Raw genomic sequence first — 21,313 nt, forward strand, 5'->3', positions numbered from 1 at the left:
TACAATTTGAGGAAGGTCACACAATATCTACCTCTTGAAGTTTGCTCAAAACAATTGTTCAGTGACTTTTTTATTTAGCTTCAGGTATCTTCTTAGTATACAGGCAGAAACGAGACAGATTGTTTGCTAAAATAATGTTAATAGCTTCTAAGCCAGTCACGAATAGAGTTCCTGCAATCCTTTGAAGTCTCATTAGAGAGGCTCTATTTTGCACACTACTCACAATTCTTATGTCTCCTGTGTAGCAAACTAAAATGGACTGTTAAGATCTGCTTACATATTTCAAAAGTTTTCCCAACACAAAGTATTCCACCCTCCTCCAAAAAACAAGAGATTCCTCACAAAAACAAGTCCACTCCCTCTGGTACCAGTTTATATATCAGTCACATTTCTGTTACTTCAAAAAAATACCGTGACCAAAAGCATGTCAAGGAATACAGTGTTTCACGTTGTGGTAGCCAACCCCCAACTACAAAATTATTTCATTGTTAAGTCATAAATGTAAGGTTACTACTCTTTTGAATGGTAATGTAAATATCCTGTATAAAGTATGTCTCCTATGTGATTGCCCCAGGAAGTAGTTGCAACCAACTGGTTGAAAACTGCACCTTATGTGCGGAGGTGGTGGTTGTGGGTTTTTTGTTTTCTTTTGTTTGTTACTTTGGCCTCTTTGTCAAAACCGAGATGCTGATGAGAACATACACCAATATCTGCGTCCTTTATTATCTTCCTTTAGACATTGTGTTTGTTCTCATTGTATCAACAGGCTGGGTTTCTTTTTACTATTCCCCAAAATGAACTTGAAATTATTAAAGATGATGCGTCCTGCAGTGTTTTACTGTCTTACTATTTGGCAGTGTCTGACTGCCCTTCATTTTTGCTTTCATTGGTTGAGATCTTTTTTTCATTCCCATGAAGCCCTGCATAACAATTAGGACTGGATGGATTGTAGACGATTCTGGTAGGAATTCGATAAAAAATATCAGTCATATTGATACATGAAAACGAGAGGTGTCTTCATTTTCTGCTTTCTTCAGTTTTTTCTTATTTTTCTTAATGTGTTCTTCGTAGCAAGTCTTCAGTTCCTTAGATTTATTACAAAATTTTTAAGGCTAGTCTGAATGGGTTTCTTTTCTTGGTATGTTTATTGATATTTATTGTTGGTATACAGGAATTTTATTGACTTTAATGTGATTTTAGTGAGTGGGTCTATGAGCTGTAGGAGTTTTCTGGTGGAAACATCGTGCTGTTTATATATGGATCATATCACCTGCAAATCAGAAAATTCTGACTGCTTTCCTTCATATGGACATGGCCTTTCCATCTTTCTATTTTCTGTTTTGGATAAGAATTCACATACTACTTGGATTAGATGAAAAGATTGAACACCTGTGACTTATTACTTATCTTAGGGAAATGCATTAAGATATTCTCCAGTTAGGATGCTGTTGGCCTTGTATATTTTCTTCATAATGTTAATGTATATCTTCTCCATATCCCAGATTCTCCAGGACTATTTCATGTATCACTGTGAGATTTTGCCAAAGAAATTGTCTGCCTCTAGTCAATGATCATGTGTTTCTTGTTCTTGCTTTCATGTGGTGTATTGTTTATTCATTTGTATTTGTTGAAATATTCTTGCCCCTCTGTAGTCAAGCCATCTTGATCATGGTACCTGATATGTTTGGTATATGTCTGAATTTTATTTGCCTGTATTTTATTGAGAAATTTTTCACTTAAGTATTCCTTCCAATCTTTGTTTTATAGGCTGTGAAGAGACACCATGACCAAGGGAACTTATAGAAGAAAGAGTATATTGTTGCTTACAGTTTCAAGGATTCTGAGTTATGACTACAATGCTGAGGTACATGGCAGCAGGTAGGTCACCATGTTTCTAGAGAACTAGCTGAGAGCTTACATCTTATCTGCAAGTTGGAGACAGAGAAAGTGAGCGTTAAGTATAAATGGTATTTAATTTGGAAACCTCAAAGCCCAATCCCATAACACTCCTCCAACCAATACATATCTTATAATTCTTCCTGCACATTTCCTCTCACCAGAAACAAACATTCATTCATGTGAGTTTATGTGGGCCATTATCATTCAATTCACCATATCCTACTCACAATTATCCATAGGATTTTAAACATATCAAAATAAAAATGCATTTCCCACATCCTTCAAAAATCCTTGTAGTGTTTCACAGTCTACACAGTTCAGCCAAAGAACTTCATAAAACTCCGGGCAGTCCCATAATTATTTCCCTCCTATGAAATCAAAAGGCAAATTCCACACTTCCAATGTGTAATGCCGAATCATATATCTTATCATTGCCAAGGGAAATTGGGAATGTGGTGAGCCAATTCAAGGCATAATCCCAAGAGCACACACTCCAAATTCTCTCCTTCTGATAGTAGACAAAGAGATTAGACCTATTTTAAATTTTCCTTATTTATTTCTCCCCTGACCCTTTCAGTTGTTGTATTGTTTATGTTACTTACTTTCCATGAGTGTGTGTATTTTCTGTACTTTTAATTGTGTGATACCACTTTGATTCCTTTGTGCTCAGATAGAATCCATGACATTACTTCAACTTTATTATATTTCCTGAGGGTTGTTTTGCATCCCAATATGTGGTCAATTTTGGAGAAAGGTCCACAGGCTGATAGAAAGTATAGGTATAGTTCAATGTAGTTTGTTAGGTTCATTTGCCAGACGATGTACCTTAATTCTGCTCCTTCTGTTTTGTTTATTTCCATGTGATCTGTTAGGTGGTCTGAACAGACAATTTAAACAAATCACAACCACTGTTATAACTAATCTGTTGTTTCATATCTATCTGATACTGTATATTTTTAAATTTGAGAAGCTTGTGTTTAATATGTGTATATTTAGAATTGTAGTATCTTTTTGTCATTGCAAAGTATGAAATGAATTTCCTTACATCTTGTGGACAGGATGAGTTTGAAACTATTCCGTCAGCTACATAGACAAACTGAATAGGGACATGGTTCTTAGTTCGGTTTCACTAGTATACCTTCTATATCTCTCAGGATGGTAATCCTGTTTTTGGCTTAATATATGTCTGTTTACTGGGGAATTGAGTTTAGTGATATGTAAATATTTTTCAAACCTCTGTGTTAATTTTGTCATTTTTTTAAATTTTTGACTTTTTCATCGATTTCATTTGATTGACTGTCCTAGTGGTGTTAATTTATTTCCTGTGACCTCTGGTATTTTATCCTTCCCTGCAAACTATAGTATTCCTATTAGGATCCTCTATAGAGCTGGCTTACTGGTTATACATAGTTTTTAATTTATTTATAATATCCCTTAATCAGCACAGTAGCTGGGCAGCTGCCTGTCTTGCATGGAATTAGGTCTAATTTCCAAACAATGTCTCTGAACTCCTACTTACTATGCAGCATCTTGGCTGCTCTTTGTTCCACCTGGACAGCCCTCAGGATCAGGCTTTCCTCTGTCTTAACCCATGGCTGCTGTCCTCCTTCCTCTCTCCTCTCCATCACATCCATTCTTCCTTTCTTCTTGGCAGCTTCTTCCTTCTTCCCCCCTCATGATCCTCTCTAGCAAAGCCCTCAAAAACTCACCTCCACCATCTTTCTGCTGTGCTTCTTTATAATCACAATTAATGGGAGCAGGGTCACTTTTCTGCGGGTTAAACAGTCTTACATTCTACAAATTAGCATTAAAATACAAGCTGAATTTTATCAATACACCACAGGGTTTTCTTTCTCTTTGTTTTGGTTTAATTTTTCTTTTAACTTTTTACTTTTTATTTCATTTTTGGCTATCTTTTATTAATTGGTTATTTTATTAATTTACATTTCAAATGTTATCCCGCTTTCCAGACTCCCCTCATCAAGCCTCATCATCATATTTCTTCTCAGCATTTTCTATATAACAGCCTTCCCCGAACTACACATATCCATTCCCACCTCACACATCTAGGATCTCCATTTGGTGGGGCCACATTCCTACCAGCGTCAAGGTGCTACCACCACATTGATACCAGATAAGTCAATCCTCTTCTACCCAGTACCTAGGACAATAGACACATACTTGTATACACATTGCCTAGTTATTTACAGCCTAGGACCAAGGAAGATTGGTGAGAGAGGGTCTGGTTAGATATTTAAAACCAATGATTGCTGCTTTCTCTTCTTTTTTTGGTTATAGGTAAAATTATGTTTGTATGCTTCTCTTTTTTGTCATTATTGTGAGATGATTAATTTCTTGGATTTTCTTGGATAATATTTATTTCATTGTCTTGGAGTTTTCTTCCTATTATCCTCTGGTGTGCTTTATAGAGAAAATATAGTTTAAATTTGATTTTGTCATGTAATATCCTGGTTTCTCCATTTATGGCGATTGGGAATTACTCAGTGTATAGGAGCTTGGGTCTGCATTACATCGGCCCAAGATTTTCTGGCTTTTAGAGTCTCTCTTGAGAAGTCTGGTGTAATTCAAATTGGTCTGAATTAATTTGGTACTGGGTATTTGTACCTTACCCCTTTTAATGTACTTTCTTGTATCTGTGCATGTAGTGTTTAATTTTTATGTGAAGGGAGGAATTTTTCTGGTATAATTAATTTGGCGTTCTGTAGGCTTGTTGAATGTTTTGGCCTTTTCTTTCTTCAGCTTACGGAAGTATTCTGTGATGATGAAGATATTTACTGAACCTATGAGCTGGAACTCTTAATTCTCTTCAATATCTATTATCCTTAGCTTTGGACTTACATTGAGTCCTGAAACTCATGGATATTTTGGATTCAACAAACCGTACATGTTTATCTGAGATGGATTTTTTGTGCTTTGTGTGGTGACCTGCTTGACCCCTACGCTTCCATTTATTATCTTGTTGGATAATGAGACATGGTCAGGAATGGTGACCTCTTGCCATAAACTATATGAAAATAGTGAGGTCAATTTATGTGTGTCAAGTGTCAGTAGTCTTCTGGGTGGTTTTGGATCCTGGTTGGACATATGCAACTGTTTCAAAAGACCAGGATTGATATTCCTTGGGGTCCCATGATGATGCAATCAGACATGACAGAAAAAGACCAGAATACACATGAGAGAATGTGATTTGTATAATAGAGAGAACATTATTAATGTTCTAACTTATTAAGTTAGGATACAGAATATCTGATCACACTGTGATCTCCAAGAAGGTATTATTTAACGAAAAACTATGGTTTGGTATAGCATTGCAAGGGCAAGGACATTTACGCAAGATCTGTTTGTTTCCTGTAAACATGGACTTTATTACTGTATGGTTCACCTACCACACACCTTTATTGCAAAGGTAAAAAGTGCACTTAGGTCCAGAGCAGATCGAGGCACGACTTGACAGAAAATGAAGATAACTAAGGCAATGGAAAGTCTTAGAGTTGAAGGATTATTAAGAAAGTGTTCAGAGGGAACAAGAATGCCCTTCTCTGGGAGGTCAGTGAATTAGGAAGGACAGTTGGGAGCTTTACTTGACGTCAGCATCTGAGTCTGGAAATGTCATTGGTAAAATTAATGTCTGGAATTTTGTGTTGTGAAACAGCACATTGGCTCTGCAGCGTTTGGCAAGGTCCATGGACAGAGAGATCACACCAGCTGGGAACAATCTGACAAGAAATCAGGTTTCCTTTAGTCACCTGAGAGGTCCTCAAGGAGAGAGGAATGGATGGGTAGCACTTTAATAGAAGGCTTTAGGATCTCAATAGTGCTACTCTAGATGTCTTCAGTATAGATGCAGAAAAAGAAAAACTAAATGACTTCACAGGAATTAGCTCAATTCTGAACATGATTATTTCACATTGGCAGTTTATACTTGATTCGTCTTTTTAAATTTAAAACAAGAGCCTAGGGTGTAAATTCGAGGTAGCATTAGAATCACAGTATGTTTACACCACCTTTAAGGTGCCCAGCATCTAACACTCCGTGGCTAGAGATTCTACTTTTAACTGTATCACCAGAGAAAATCTACAATCAACCATGCTAGGGAGGCCCTGATCAGTGTGTATGCTCTGTCCATCTCCACGACAACCCACTTCAGCAGAAACACCTCCATTTTACAGGTGAAGAAACCACAGCTCAGAGCCAATTATCATCAGATCCCTCAGTCTCACTGGCTGTCACTTACACCCACATCCTTCTCTGTGAAGGGAAGCATTGGGCCTGATGTGGGCTGTGCAAGCTGACTCTCCTGAGATGATCAATGCTCTTCTTGAACCTGGGAGAACTGAAGACAAGATGAGCACACAGACTCCTGGGATAGATCCTGCCTCTGGGTCCTAGGGTGGGACACAGTATCCCTTGCCATGTGCCTCTCCTCATCTGAGCAGTCTGTTCCCATGTGTCAGCTTCAATGGCAGTGGGTCTCAACACTCCTAGTGCTGCAACTCTGTAATACAGCTCTTCATGCTGTGGTGACCCCAAGTATAAAATTTTTTCATTGCTACTTCCTAATGAATTTTGCAGTACTTATAAGTCATAATATGCAAGGTATCTGATATGCAATCTGTGTGTGAAGTTGTGCCTCACAGTCTGAGAAACATTGCTTTATATAATTTTTTTTAAAAAGAAAGGCCTTCCTATGAGGAGGACCCGGAGCAGACATAAAGGCAGAGACACCGTGAAGTAGTGACAAGTGTCAGCAGGCCCAAGGCTGCTTGCCTTAATGCCAACAGAGATTTTCTGGCTAAAGGTACAATCTGAAATCACTGGCCCCATGACATTTCTTACCTCAATTTTCCCCCTTACAATGTCTGTCTGCTTGGACATATCTGTCCAGGAAGCTGGTCCCTGTAGTCTCTGATAAAGGCAGAATGCTAAAGGCAGGTATCGTTTCCCTCTTTTGGCCCACAGTCACTTGTATAGAAGTAAGTGCAAATCCCCCGTGGGTAAATGTGTGTCTCTCACATAGTGTATTAGAATTGAAATATCTGTTTGAGTTGAGAAAAACCAACTCCCACTTCAGATTTAGAGCTGACCAACAATTACTTTCAGGAGAATGAAGAAGCTGGCCAGGCCTGAAGATCCAGATCCCCTCCCTGCCTGGGATAATCCCACCTACAGTAGACTTCAGCTTCACCTAGCAGGTGTTATCAGAAAAATCTGACCTTAAGATTCTGAAACCACAATATGCACAAACCCTAGAGTTGTTAGGTGGCCGATTTGGGGGATTTCTCCAGGTTATAATCATTCTGGCCTCTTCTCTTCCCTTGGATGCACTCTGTTCTCTCTAGTCTGTTGGTCCTAAAAGGACTTGGGTCAACTCAAGGACTTCTAGGGGAGGAGCTTTTGTTGTGGGAGTGAGCATGGATCAAGAATGTAACCCCATTCTGACTGGGCAACTAATCTCCAGAAAAATCTTCTGCAGGCAAAGAACTGGGTCCTGTGATAGACTACACTGTTTAACAGGGAGATCTGGTTGCTTTCTCCAGGAAGAAGCACTTGGGTGTTGACTCTCACTTCTCAACCTTCTGTTCTAAATCACTTCTGAGAAGGGGCACTTTCGTCTAACTCCTCAAAGGGACCTATCTTTCAGTGTGGCTGGAGGATCCTATGGTGTTGCAACTCTGAGTTGGTAGTGGGAGCACTCAGACTGACTTGGAGAAGCCTCTTTTCACAGCTGATCTAGATGTGAGGAACAGGTGCTTTTAAAGAAGCATGTGAAAGTATTTCCTGCAGGAGAGACCTCTGCAGGCAAAGACACACAGGACAGGGAAAAGCGAGTTTATGTACTGCCATCACATCCTACCAGTCTCTAATATGGGGCGAGGCTTTGCCTCACCTTAGTAACAACAGCATGTAATAAATGAACCTTTTGCTGATTTCTGTCGTGGTTCCGACGTCAAAATGTCAATGAGTACCATGCAGAGCCCGGACTTAGGCTGTATTAAAGTAGTCCACAGTATCAGTGTTATCTGCAAGGTACCATGGGACAGTAGTAATGCATGTTTGCATGAACCTGGACAGTTTTCACTACAGTCTTCTAAGTCATTTTATAAAATTTTATAGTGAGTTCATGGAAGAACAGGCTCAAACATAGACAGGAACATACACACACACACACACACACACACACACACACATACATACATACATACATATACATATACTTTACTGACATGGTGCATATTCTTTGTACACCAAAAATAAGGTGAGCATTAATGAAAACATTCTAATAATTGAATAAGTGGAGGAAGCTGTGTAGAGACTGTGGCTTATAGTTACTTAAAAGGTCCTCACCAGGCTCTCTTCTTGTTGGTGGGTAAACTTCAAGTGCAACTGGGGTTCGTTATTTTCTTTCTCCATAGCACGCAGGACTAGGGTGGAAGCTAGGGTTTTCAGAATATTTGGTAAGTATTGTAACATTGAATGAAATCCTAAGGCTGGAACACTATTAATGTTCTAAAAATTTACAGGGCAAGCTAAAGTCAGATATCTACTGTATTTAAAGAAGCAATGAGAGCGAGGTAGATTGATGCCCTGTCTAAATTCAGAAATGTTGGAGCCCGAATGTCTCCTGATGGTGTTATTTTATCAATGTAACATAACATATGTAACATATGCTCTTTAAAAGTAAAGGCCAGAAGTTCACAGAATAATAGCATTGGCCTTGCCATATCCTCCCTTGGGGATGGGAAAACTAATGTTCTGAAATCTTTGACTCTCAGGAATTGTGATCTTCATGGAAATTTAATTCCGTTGCAGATGGTCCAGTTGTTGTGGCCCATTGTTAGAAATATCAGCCTAAACCTATACTCCATCTGACAGAAAGCTCAGAATACAATTCACAGAACTTACTCCACATTCCCCAGACTTGTTTCTTTTGTCCATTATTTTTTTTTTTGATGAAAGGCCAGATTGCCTCACACTACTCTGTCGAAAATTGCCATTCACTCTCCCAAAATTCTTGGGAAGATGGGAAAACATGTCTTCCTATGTATCTGCCAGGCAGGGACTGAGAAAAAGTAGGGCACTGGTTGTTACTACAACCCTGGTGACATCACAGAGGATGCCAAGAACTCTCTAGGACACAATAGAATTTCCAAGAAGGGACATCTGATATCATAGTGAACAGAATTTGCCTCCCTGCTAATAACCTCCCTGTATAGTGCATAAGCTGAGGTGCCCTTTCCAGGAGACTTTCCTAGGGCATAGACACTGAGCAACTCCTGATTCCAAGGCCAAGTATTCCTCAAGGCTTGATTATGAAAACCTTAGTAATTCCTATGCATTTTAATGAATATTTCCCTGCTATTCCTGCCCAAAAATGTCTCATCTTAACTCAAATTATCCTCATTCAGCAATATTAGACATTAAAAATTCCTGAAAAATAACACCAGTTTGAATATGCAGTCAAAAGATTCTCTTGTCTCATTATGTACATGTGCTTGAGATCACATCAAGAAATAGCCTGCAGGGTAGGTTGCGACATGGGTGTGTGTTATGGGAACTCTCATGAAGCCTTGTACTTAGCATTCCACAGTTGCCACAAAATCCCTTAGGAGAAAGAAATCATTATTGAAATCATTATTGTGCTAGGAACAGTTTGGAGTCCAATTGACAGAGGAAAAGTGAAATGTTGGAGCCACCAATGAAGGCACCCTCATACTGCTTGTGGGGTTCTCCTCCTTGCACCAATTTCACCAAAGGACCATTGCTCACAGGCCTCTGTAAGCTATACCATGAGATCCTATCTGACAGTTTTTACCTTGGGCCTTTCACTGGGCATGCCCTCACCTTCTGTAAATTTAACCCCATTCTTCTAGTTTTAAGACCAAATGGTGATTATCTCTTTACAAGTACGTACTGTTTTGGTCCATATCGCTTCCCTACCATGTCTATTCTGAATCTCCAGCTTCAGCTTGCCTCACCCTATGTTCCTCTGTTTGCCTGGAGTTCTGCCCACATACATTCTGAGGTAGCTCTTGGCCATAAGAATTTCATTCCGTACAATCGGCAGTGAGACAAGACCTGATAGAACTCTCAGCTTGTGTTGAGCTGGTGAGAAGGACAAACATCTACAAAGTAGCAAACCTGATGATGGATCATAAAATGATTAGAAAGAAATCCTGCTATCACTTAGCTCTCTGCCAGTAAAGAACTAAGAATTGAAGTTGACACACCTTAGTACAAAGAGACCTCACCTCAGCATTTCCTGTTTTACACCAAGTAATACCCTTATCTTTACATTGATAAGCTAGATAAAGTAAGATAAATTTTGAGATGCATCACATAAGAATGACAGTCCCAATATTCAGTCCATTTCTATTTGGCAAAATTGGAGAAGGTACTTCATTAACTAAATTATATTAGTGTAAAATTTTGTACCTGAATCACTTTCTCTCAGTTCTTAAACTTTTTTATCCTCTGTCTATCATAACTTTCATTTATTAACCATAATAACTTCCCTGAATCAAAAAGTACTATTTTTCATTGTAAACAATTTAAGGGTCTATGTCCTTCATCTTTTTAATTTTATACCTCTTTTGTGGACATATTGCCATTTTTTATTTTTTATTTTTTCATCTTCCACAAGTAGATCATTTTTTCTCTGATATGGAGAAGGATGCAAGGGTGCACTTCAGATATGAGGGGGTGGTGGATATCAACGGAGTTGAGCTGCATGTTGCAAAATTAACAGAGAACAAATGAGAAGTTTAAAAAAATTAAAATGTGCACATTGGGGATAAAGAAGTGAATGCTTAGCGTGCAGAGGTTTGGCAGTGGACTGGGTATTTGTGGGGGTGGGGTGTATTTGGGTGGGGTTCTGGCATGGTAAGAACACTGTCTGTTCTGGTCCTTCCAGGGAAACACCTTCTCCCATCTCACCTCTGCCTCTATCTCCTCCTCCAACAGCTGAAACTGCCTCCTACTTACAGCAGCAGCTTCTGGGCATCTCCCTCTCTGCTCAAGCTCTTCTAAGTGCTCGGGGGTGATACAAGCATTGAAAAGCCTGGGGCAGCAGTCAGGCCATGCACACTCTGTTGTCATCCCCGTAGGGGCTCAGGATTTATGGTGCCAGAGTGGTTGTGGCAGGCATTTTGATGCTGCAGTGGGTTGTCTGTCGAGCCCCTCATTCTGCACCTCCCATGTCCCCCCTGGTCCTGTCAGGTTCCTAGTTGTCACATTCCTGTGTGATGGTGAACTCGTTTTCTTTTCTGAGTCTCATGACAAGAAAATTTAACAGTAAACTATCTAGTCTTCAACTCCATTTGAGACCTGAGAAGGAGAATTGCCTGAAGAAACAGGAAATTCAGAGCTAATAGCTTCCAATTCTAAAGAAATGACAGAAATTGTTGGCTACCGTGACAGACAGTCAGCAAATATTCTTGTGTCATTGTGGCATCCAGTGTCAATTGAACGGGTCAGGGGCTCTGATAACAATCCTTTGAAGTAGATCACTTGAAGGACTATCCTCACTTTCTCTCCAAAGCCTGGGACAATAGACTTCCCCATGATCCCCTTCTCCACAGTCTGGACACCTTTCTGGCAGCAGTGGAGGTAAGTGGGTAGTGTTTCACCCCATGGCCAATTTGCCACATTTGAAGGACACTCCAGTTAGGGTTCTTTAGTTCCCATCATTTTCTTCAGAATAGCATGAGGACACTGCTCGGACTTGAGGTCTCTCCCACTGTGAAAAGCCTTTGACTACTAGGACATGTGAAATGGCAGATTCTTCAGATCTCTAAAGAATTAGAGAACCATCTTTTTATGTAAAGTCTATCTCAGTGCACAAATGTGGAATTTTTTCAAAGGATTTACTGTTTAATTTGAATACATATACAAGAAGCTAAATAAAGCTTATTTCTGTACCTAACTAAACAAGTACCTAACATCACTAGAACACTGAGTATTTATAGTTGGATAGTACTATTTGCATTCCTTAATTATCCATGGCAGTGTACAGTAGTAATTTTATACAATTAGAATTTTACACCGTATTGTGAATATGATGCATATACTTATATCTTAAACAAGAGTTTAATCATTTATTCAAGTATAATATGAAATTCTATCATCATTCAAATTCCATGTCATCCTAAAATATTTGACACTTGGTGTTGCTTCCTAGTATAAAAAAAGATTGAATAATCTATGCTTTTTATCATGTTAGCCCCTTTCTCCTGCTTCCCCAAACCCTAGATAGGAGAGATAAATGGTTGAGGAGAGAAAGAGAAAGTAAGTAAGATGTCCTGATTCTATTCTCCTTTACTGTTTCCAAACATTCCATGACTAGTAAAAACTTGCATCCAACCCACTAAATGACAATAAACATCTCTAACCCACTGAAGACAAATAAGCAGCCACCCATCCTTCTTTTGAGAATGAGGGTGTCATGTTCTCTAAAGTTGTATCCCTATGAGTGTGGGGTGACAACAAGTTTTGGGGACCTTGCAATAATTGGGATATTTTCCAAATCCTGTGATTTCTTACAGTTTCCTATGCTTTCAGGCCCTGAATGTGGAGGGAATAACTGAAGTCTTTGCTACATTAACAATTGAAAATACAAACACACATTCATACAATTTGAGGAAGGTCACACACTATCTACATCTTGATGTTTGCTCAAAATAATTGGTCAATTACTATTTTATGTAGCTTCATTTATCTTCTTAGTATACGGGCAGAAAAGAGACAGATTGTTTGCCAAAGTAATGTTAATTACTTCAATGCCAGTCACCAATAGAATTCCTGCAATCCTTTGAAGTCTTTCAGAGAAGCTCTATTTTGCACAATACTCACAATACTTATGTCTCCCATGTGGCAAACTAAAATGGACTGTTATGATCTGCTTACATATTTCAAAAGTTTTCCCACTCCAAAGTCTTACACCCTCCTCCAAAAAACAAGAGATTCCTCGCAAAAAAAAGTCCACTAGTGCTGGTTCCAGTTTATATATCCTTTACATATCTATTACTGCAAAAAACTACCATGACCGAAAACATCTCAAGGAATCCAGTTTTTCACATTGTGGTAACCAACCCCCAATTACAAAATTATGTCATTCCTAAGTCATAAATGTAAGATTACTTCTCTTTGGAATTGTAATGTAATTATCCCCTATAAAGTATGTCTCATGAGTGATTGCCCTGAGAAGGGGTTGCAAGAAACAGATTGAAAACTGCATCTTGTGTGTGGAGGTGGTGGTGGTGGTGGGTTTTTTGTTTTGTTTTGTTTGTTAGTTTGGCCTCTTTTTCAAAAACCAGAGGCTGATGAGAACATACACCAATAACTGGGTCTTTTATATAATTCCTATAGCCTTTGTGTCTGTTCTCATGACATCAACAGGCTGGGTTTCTTTTTTACTATTCTCCAAAATGAACTTGAAATTATTAAAGGTGATGCATCCTGCAGTGATGAACTGTCTTACTATTTAGCAGTGTCTGACTGCCCTGCTCCTTTGTGCTTTCATGGATTTTGAGATCTTTTTTTCATTCCCATAAAGCCCTGCATCCTAATTAGGACAAGATGGATGTTAACTAGTAAATGATTCTGGTAGGATTTGATATAACAATATTAATCATACTGATGCATGAAAATGAAAGGTCTTTTCATTTTCTGGTTTCTTCAATTTTTTTCTTAATTTTTGTAATGTTTTCATTGTAACAAGTCTTCACTTTCTTAGATTTATTACAAGACTTTTAAAGCTATTCTGAATGTTTTTGTTTTTTTGGTATGTTTGTTGATATTTATTGTTGCTATACAGGAATTTTATTGATTTTAATGTGATTTCAGTTAGTGGGTCCATGAGCTGTAGGAGTTTTCTAGTGGAACCGTAGTGTTCTTTACATATAGATCATATCACCTGCAAATGAGAATACTCTGACTGCTTTCCTTCATATGGACATGCCTTTCCATCTTTCTATTTTCTGTTTTGGATAAGACTTCACATACTACTTGGATTAGATGAAAAGATTGTACACCTGTGACTTATTACTTATTTTAGTGAAATGCATTAAGATATTCTCCAGTTAGGATGCTGTTGGCCTTGTATATTGCCTTTATATTGTTAAGGTACATCTTCTCCATATCCCAGATTCTCCAGGACTATTTTGTGTATCACTGTGAGACTTTGCCAAAGAAATTGTCTGCCTCTAGTGCAATGATCATGTGTTTCCTGTTCTTGGTTTCATGTGGTGTATTGTTTATTCATCTGTATTTGTTGAAACATTCTCGCTCTCTGGAGTCAAGCCAGCTTGATCATGGTACCTGATATGTTTGGTATATGTCTGAATTTTATTTGCCAGGATTCTATTGAGAAATTTTTCACTTATGTGTTCCTTCCAATCTTTGTTTTTTTATAGGCTGCAAAGAGATACCATGAGCAAGGGAACTTTTCGAAGAAAGAGTTTATTGGGGCTTACAGTTTCAAGGATCATGAGTCTGATATCAGGGGTACATGGCAGCAGGTAGGTCACCGTGTTTCTAGAGAACTAGCTGAGATCTTACATCTTATCTGCAAGTTGGACACTGAGAAAATGAGACTTAAGTGTAAATGGTATTGAATTTGGAAACCTCAAAGGCCAATCCCAGAACAGTCCTACAAAAAACAAAACAAAACAAAACAAAACTATATCTTCTACTTCTTCCCGAACATTTCCTCTAACCAGCAACAAACATTCATAATTGTGAGTTTATGGAGACCATTATCATTCAAAAGACCACATTCTACTCCCAATTGTCCATAGGATCTTAAACATATCATAATGAAAAATGCACTTAGCTCGCTTTGCAAAATCCCTATAGTCTTTACCGTCTACACAGTTTATCCAAAGAGCTTCCTAAAACTGCAGGCAGTCCCTTAATCATTCCCCCTATGAAATAAAATGCCAATTACACACATCCAATGTGTAATGCCAAATCACATATGTTATCATTGCAAAGTGAAGTTGGGAAGGATGGCGAGCCAATTCAAGGCATAATCGCAATAGCCCACACTCCACATTCTCTCCTTCTGACAGAAGAGAAGGAGATTAGATGGGTTCACTCCTCTGGCTTTGCTGATTGAAACATAATTCATAAACTTTTGTTGTATCATATAGATCAGTGGATGGTGGTTGTGTTTTCAATGTCACTCATTTCTAGGAATTTTTCATTTTTCCTTATCCCCTTACCCTTTCAGTAGTATATTGTTTATGTTACTTACTTTCCATGAGTGTCTGTATTTTCTGTACTTTTAATTGTGTGATACCAGTTTGATTTCTTTGGGCTCAGATAGAACGCACGACATTATTTCAACGCTCTTATATTTTCTGAGGCTTGTTTTTTTTACCTATTCTCTGGTCAATTTTGGAGAAATATCCACAGGCTGATAGAAAATATATGTATAGTACACTGTAGTTTGTTAGTTCCATTGGCCTGATGATGTCACTTAATTCTGCCCCTCCTGTTTTGTTTATTTGCATATGATCTGTTAAGTGTTCAGAATGGAGAAGCAAAAGAAATCACAAACACTATTAGAACGAATCTGTAGTTTCATAGCTATCTGATAACATATATTTTTAAATTTGGGAAGCCTGTGTTAATATGTATATATTTAGAATTGTAGTATGTTTTAGTAATTGCAAAGTATGAAGTGAATTTCATTACATCTCTGGACAGGATGAGTTTGAAATCTATTCTGTCAGCTAGATAGAGAAACTGCATAGGATTGCGATAGGGACATGTTTCTTAGTTCTGTTTCTCTAGTATAACCTGTATATCTCTCATGATGGTAATCCTGTTTCAGGCTAAATATATAATTGTTTACTAGGGAATTGAGTTTAGTGACATGAAAATATTATTTAAACCTCTGTTAACTGTTGTCATTTGGTTAATTTATGAGATTTTTGTAGGCTACTTTTGATTGACTGTCCTAGTGGTGTAAATTTATTTCCTGTGTCCTCTGGTATTTTATCCTTCCCTGCAAATAAAGTATTCCTATGAGGATCCTCTGTAGAGGTGGCCTACTGGTTATACATAGTTTTTAAATTATTTATAATATCCCTTAATCAGCACAGTAGCTGGGCAGCTGCCTGTCCTGCATGGAAATAGGTCTCATTTCCAAACAATGACTCTGAACTCTTACTTACTATGCAGCATCTTGGCTGCTCTTTGTTCCACCTGGACAGCCCTCAGGATCAGGCTATCCTCTGCCTTAAACTGTGGCTGCTGTCCTGCTTCCTCCTTCCTCACTATCGCATCCATTAGTCCTTTCTTCTTTGGCAGCTACTTCTTCCTTCTTCCCTCCTAGTGATCCTCTCTAGCAAAGCCCTCAAAAACTCACCTCCACAATCTCTCTGCTGTGCTTCTTTATAATCACAATTAACTGGGAGCAGAATCACTTTTTGGGGGGGTTTAACCAGTCTTACATTCTACCAATCAGCATTAAAATACAAGCATAATTAGGTCAATCACCTACAGGGTTTTCTTTTCTTTTATTTTTTATTTTTTGGTTGGTTTAATTTTTCCTTTACCTTTCTTTTTACGTTTTATTTGATTTTTGGCTATCTCTTATTAATTGTTTATTTTATTTATTTACATTTCCAATGTTGTTCCTCTATCCAAAATCCCCTAATGAAGCCTATCATCACATTTCTGCTCAGCTTTCCCTATATAACAGTGCTCCCCAACTCACACATATCCATTCCGACCTCACACCTCTAGGATCTCCATTTGGTGGGGCAACAGGCCTAGCAGAGTCAAGGTCCTACAACCACATTGATACAAAATAAATCAATCCTCTCATACACAGTACCTAGGACCATAGACCCATACTTGTATACAAGTTGGCTGGCAGTTAAATCCCTAGGAGCTGTGGGTTCGGTCACAGAGGGTCTGGTTAGATATTAAAGACCAATGATTGCTGCTTTCTCTTCTTTTTCTGGTTATAGTCGAAATTATGTTTGTGTCCTTTCTTTCTTGAAATTTTTGTCAGATGATTAATTTCTTGGCTTTTCTTGGGTAAAATTTAATTCAATGTCTTGGATTTTACCTCCTATCATCCTCTTTTGTGCTTTCTTAGAGAAAAAAATATTGTTTAAATTTGGTTTTGTCATGTAATATCTTGGTTTCTCCATTTATGGTGATTGGGAATTACACAGTGTATAGGAGCTTGGGTCTGCATTACATCTGCCTAAGATTTTCTGGCTATTAGAGTCTCTGTTGAGAAATGTGGTGTAATTCATATAGGTCTGACTTCATTTGGTACTGGATATTTATACCTTACCCCTTTTTCATGTTCTTTCTTGGATCTGTGCATTTAATGTTTTAATTTTTATGTGAAGGAAGGAATTTTTCTCCTACAATTAATTTGATGTTTTGTATGCTTGTTGGTTTTTTTTCTTTTTTTCTTTTTCTTTTTATTTATTTTTTTTTTGGCCTTTTGAATTCTATTGTATATGTTATCCTTAGGTTTAGACTTAAGTTGTGTCCTGAAATTCATGGATATTTTGGATTCAATATATTGTAAATGTTAATGTGAGATGGATTTTTGTGCTTTTTTGGGTGACCTCCTTGACCCCAACTCTTCAATTTATTATCCTGTTGGATAATGAGACATGGTCAGGAATGGTGACCTCTTGCCATAAAGTATATAAAAATAGGATGGTGAACTTGTGTGTCAAGTATCAGTAGTCTTCTAGATGGGTTTCTTTCCTGGTTGGCCAAATACAACAGTTTCTAAAGCCCAGGATTTATGTTCCCTGGGATTCCTACGATGATGCAATTAGACATGACAGAGAAAGACCAGAATACACATGAGGGAACTTGATTTATATAATAGAGAGAACATTTGTAAGTTAGGTTACAAAATATCTGATCAGACTGTGATCTCAAAGAATGTATTATTTAATGAAAAACTTTTTTGTGTTATAGCATTGCCAGGGCACAGACATTTATGCAAGAGCCGTTTGTTTGCTGTAAACATGGACTTTATTACTGTATGGCTCACCTACCACACACCTTTCTAGCAAAGGTAAAAAGTGCACTTAGGTCCAGAGCAGATCAAGGCAGGACTTGAAAGCAAATGAAGATAACTAAGGCAATGGAAAGTCTTTGATTTGAAGGATATTTAAGAAAGTGTTCAGAGGGACCAAGAATGCCCTTCGTCTGGGAGGTCAGTGATTTAGGACGGACACTTGGCAGCTTTACTTGACGTCAGCATCTGAACCAGGAACTTCATTGGTAAAATTAATGTCTGTAATTTTGTGTTGTGAAACAGCACATTGGCTCTGCAGCTTTTGGCAAGGTCCATGGACAGAGAGATCACACCAGCTGGGAACAATCTGACAAGAAATCAGGTTTCCTTTAGTCACCTGAGAGGTCCTCAAGGAGAGAGGAATGGATGGGTAGCACTTTAATAGAAGGCTTTAGGATCTCAATAGTGCTACTCTAGATGCCTTCAATATAGATGCAGAAAAAGAACAACTAAATGACTTCAGAGGAATTAGCTTAATTTTGATCATGACAATTTCACATTGGCAGTTTATACTTGATTCGTCTTTTTAAATTCAAAACAAGAGCCTTTGGTTTAAATTCGAGGTAGCATTACAGTCACAGTATGTTTACACCACCTGTAAGGTGCCCAGCATCTAACCCATGTGGCTGGAGATTCTACTTTTAAATGCATCACCAGAGAAAATTTCCAATTAACCATGCCAGGGAGGCCCTGATCAGTGTGTATGTTCTGTCCATGTCCACAACAACCCAATTCAGCAGAAACACCTCCATTTTACAGGTGAAGAAATCACAGCTCAGAGCAAATGATCATCAGGTCCCTCAGTCTCACTGGCTGTCACTTACACCCCCATCCTTCTCTGTGAAGGGAACCATTGGGCCTGATGTGGGCTGTGCAAGCTGACTCTCCTGAGATGATCGATGCTATTCTTGAACCTGGGAGAACTGAAGACAAGATGAACACACAGACTCCTGGGATAGATCCTGCCTCTGGGTCCTAGGATGGGACACAGTATCCCTTGCCATGTGCCTCTCCTCATCTGAGCAGTCTGTTCCCATGTGTCAGCTTCTATGGCAGTGGGTCTCAACACTCCTAGTGCTGCAACTCTTTTTCTATTTTTTTTTCACTTTTTCGTGCTGCAACTCTTTAATACAGCTCTTCTTGCTGTGGTGACCCCAGCCATAAAATTGTTTCATTGCTACTTCATAATAAATATTTCTGTTCTTATAAGTCATAATATGCAAGGTATCTGTTATCAAGGTATCTGATATGCAATCTGTGTGAGAGGTTGTGCCTCACAGGTTGATAAACATTCCTTTATACAATTTATTTTTCAAAGAAAGGCCTTCCTATGAGGAGGACCTGAGGCAGCCCTAAGTGCAGAGACACCATGAAGTAGTGACAAGTTTTAGCAGGCTCAAGGCTGCTTGCATTATCGACATCAGAGATTTCTGGCTAAAGGCACAATGTGAAATCACGGTCCCCATTACTTTTCTTACCTCAATTTTCTCCGTTACGTCTGTCTGCTTGGACATGTTTGTCCAGGAAGCTAGTCTCTGTAGTCTCTGATAAAGGCAGAATGCTAAAGGCAGGAATGGTTTCCCTCTTTCGGGCCACAGTCACTTGTATAGAAGTAAGTTCAAATCCCCCGTGGGTAACTGTGTGTCTCTCACATAGTGGATGAGAATTGAAATATCACCTGTTTGAGTTGAGAAAAACCAACTCCCACTTCAGATTTAGAGCTGACCAACAATTACTTCCAGGAGAATGAAGAAGCTGGCCAGGCCTGGAGACTCAGATCCCCTCCCTGCCTGGGATAATCCCACCCACAGTAGACTTCAGCTTCACCTAGCAGGTGTTATAGAAAAGTCTGTCCTTAAGATTCTGAAACCACAATATGCACAAACCCTATAGTTGTTAGGTGGCCGATTTGGGGGATTTCTCCAGGTTATAATCATTCTGCCCTCTTCTCTCCCCTTGGATGCACTCTGTTCTCTCTTGTCTGTTGGTGCTAGAAGGACCTGGGTCAACTCATGGGCTTCTAGGGGAGGAACTTTTGTTGTAGGAGTGAACATGGATCAAGAGTGCAAACCCATTCTGACTGGGCAAATAAGCTCCAGAAAATTTCCCCAGGCAAAGACTTGGGTCATGTGGGAGCTACACTGTTTAACAATGAGATCTGGTTGCTTTCTCCAGGAAGAAGCACTTGGGGGTTGAGTATCACTTCTCAACCTTCTGTTTTAAGTCACTTCACAGAAGAGACACGTTGTTCTAACTCCTCCATGGGACCTACCCTTCAGTGTGGCTGGATCCTATGGTGTTACAGCTCTGAGCTGGGAGTAGGAGCACTGAGACTGACTTGGAGAAGCCTATTTTCAAGTTTATCTAGATGTGAGGAACAGGTGCTTTTAAAGAAGCATGTGAAAGTTTTTCCTGCAGGAATGCCCACTCTGCTGGCAAAGTCAGGCAGGACAGGGAAAAGCGAGTTCATTTGCTGCCATCACAACCTACCAGACTCTCTATGGGGTGAAGTATTCCCTCACCTTGGTAACAAGAGCATGTAATAAATGAAGTTTTGCAGCTCTCTGTAGTGGAGCCGATGTCAAAATCTCACTGAGAATCATGCATAGCCTGGATTTAGGCTGTATTAATGTAGGCAACAATTTCAGTGTTATCTGCAAGGTACCATGGGAGAGTAGTAACCCAAGTCTGCATGCACCTCGACAGTTTTCACTGTAGTCTTCTAATTCACTTTATAAAATTTTATAGTGAGTTCATGGAAGAACGGGCTCAAACATAGACATGAACAATCACAGACACACACACACACACACACACACACACACACGCGCGCGCGCGCCCATACTTTACTGACATGGTGCATAATTTTTGCACACCACAAATATGGTGAGCATTAATGAAAATACACTAATTATTAAATCAATGGAGGAAGCTGTGGTGAAGCTGGGGCTTAGAGTTACTTAAAAGGTCCTATGAAGGCTCTTCTTTTGCTGGAGGCTAAACTTCAATGCAATTGGGGTTCCCTATTTTCTTTTTGCATAGCACATAGGACTAGGGTGGAAACCAGGGTTTTCAGCATGTTTGGCAAGTACTGTAACATTGAATTAAATCCTTAGGCTGGAACAGTATTGATGTTACACAAAATTACAGGGCAAGCTGGATGAAGACACCGAGCTGACAGTGTGGACATCTTAAGATTTGTACTGGACAGTGACAGACTTTTCTGAAGACTGGAAATGTTTACAATGTCAGAGAGAATGGAAGGCCCCTCAGACTTCAATTCACTCTAAGAACAGTTTATTCAAGTAAGGGATAAATTGAACTATTGTC

Source organism: Rattus norvegicus, chromosome 8, assembly GCF_021556685.1.
Source record: "Rattus norvegicus strain SHRSP/BbbUtx chromosome 8, alternate assembly SHRSP_T2T, whole genome shotgun sequence".
Lineage (NCBI taxonomy): Eukaryota > Metazoa > Chordata > Mammalia > Rodentia > Muridae > Rattus > Rattus norvegicus.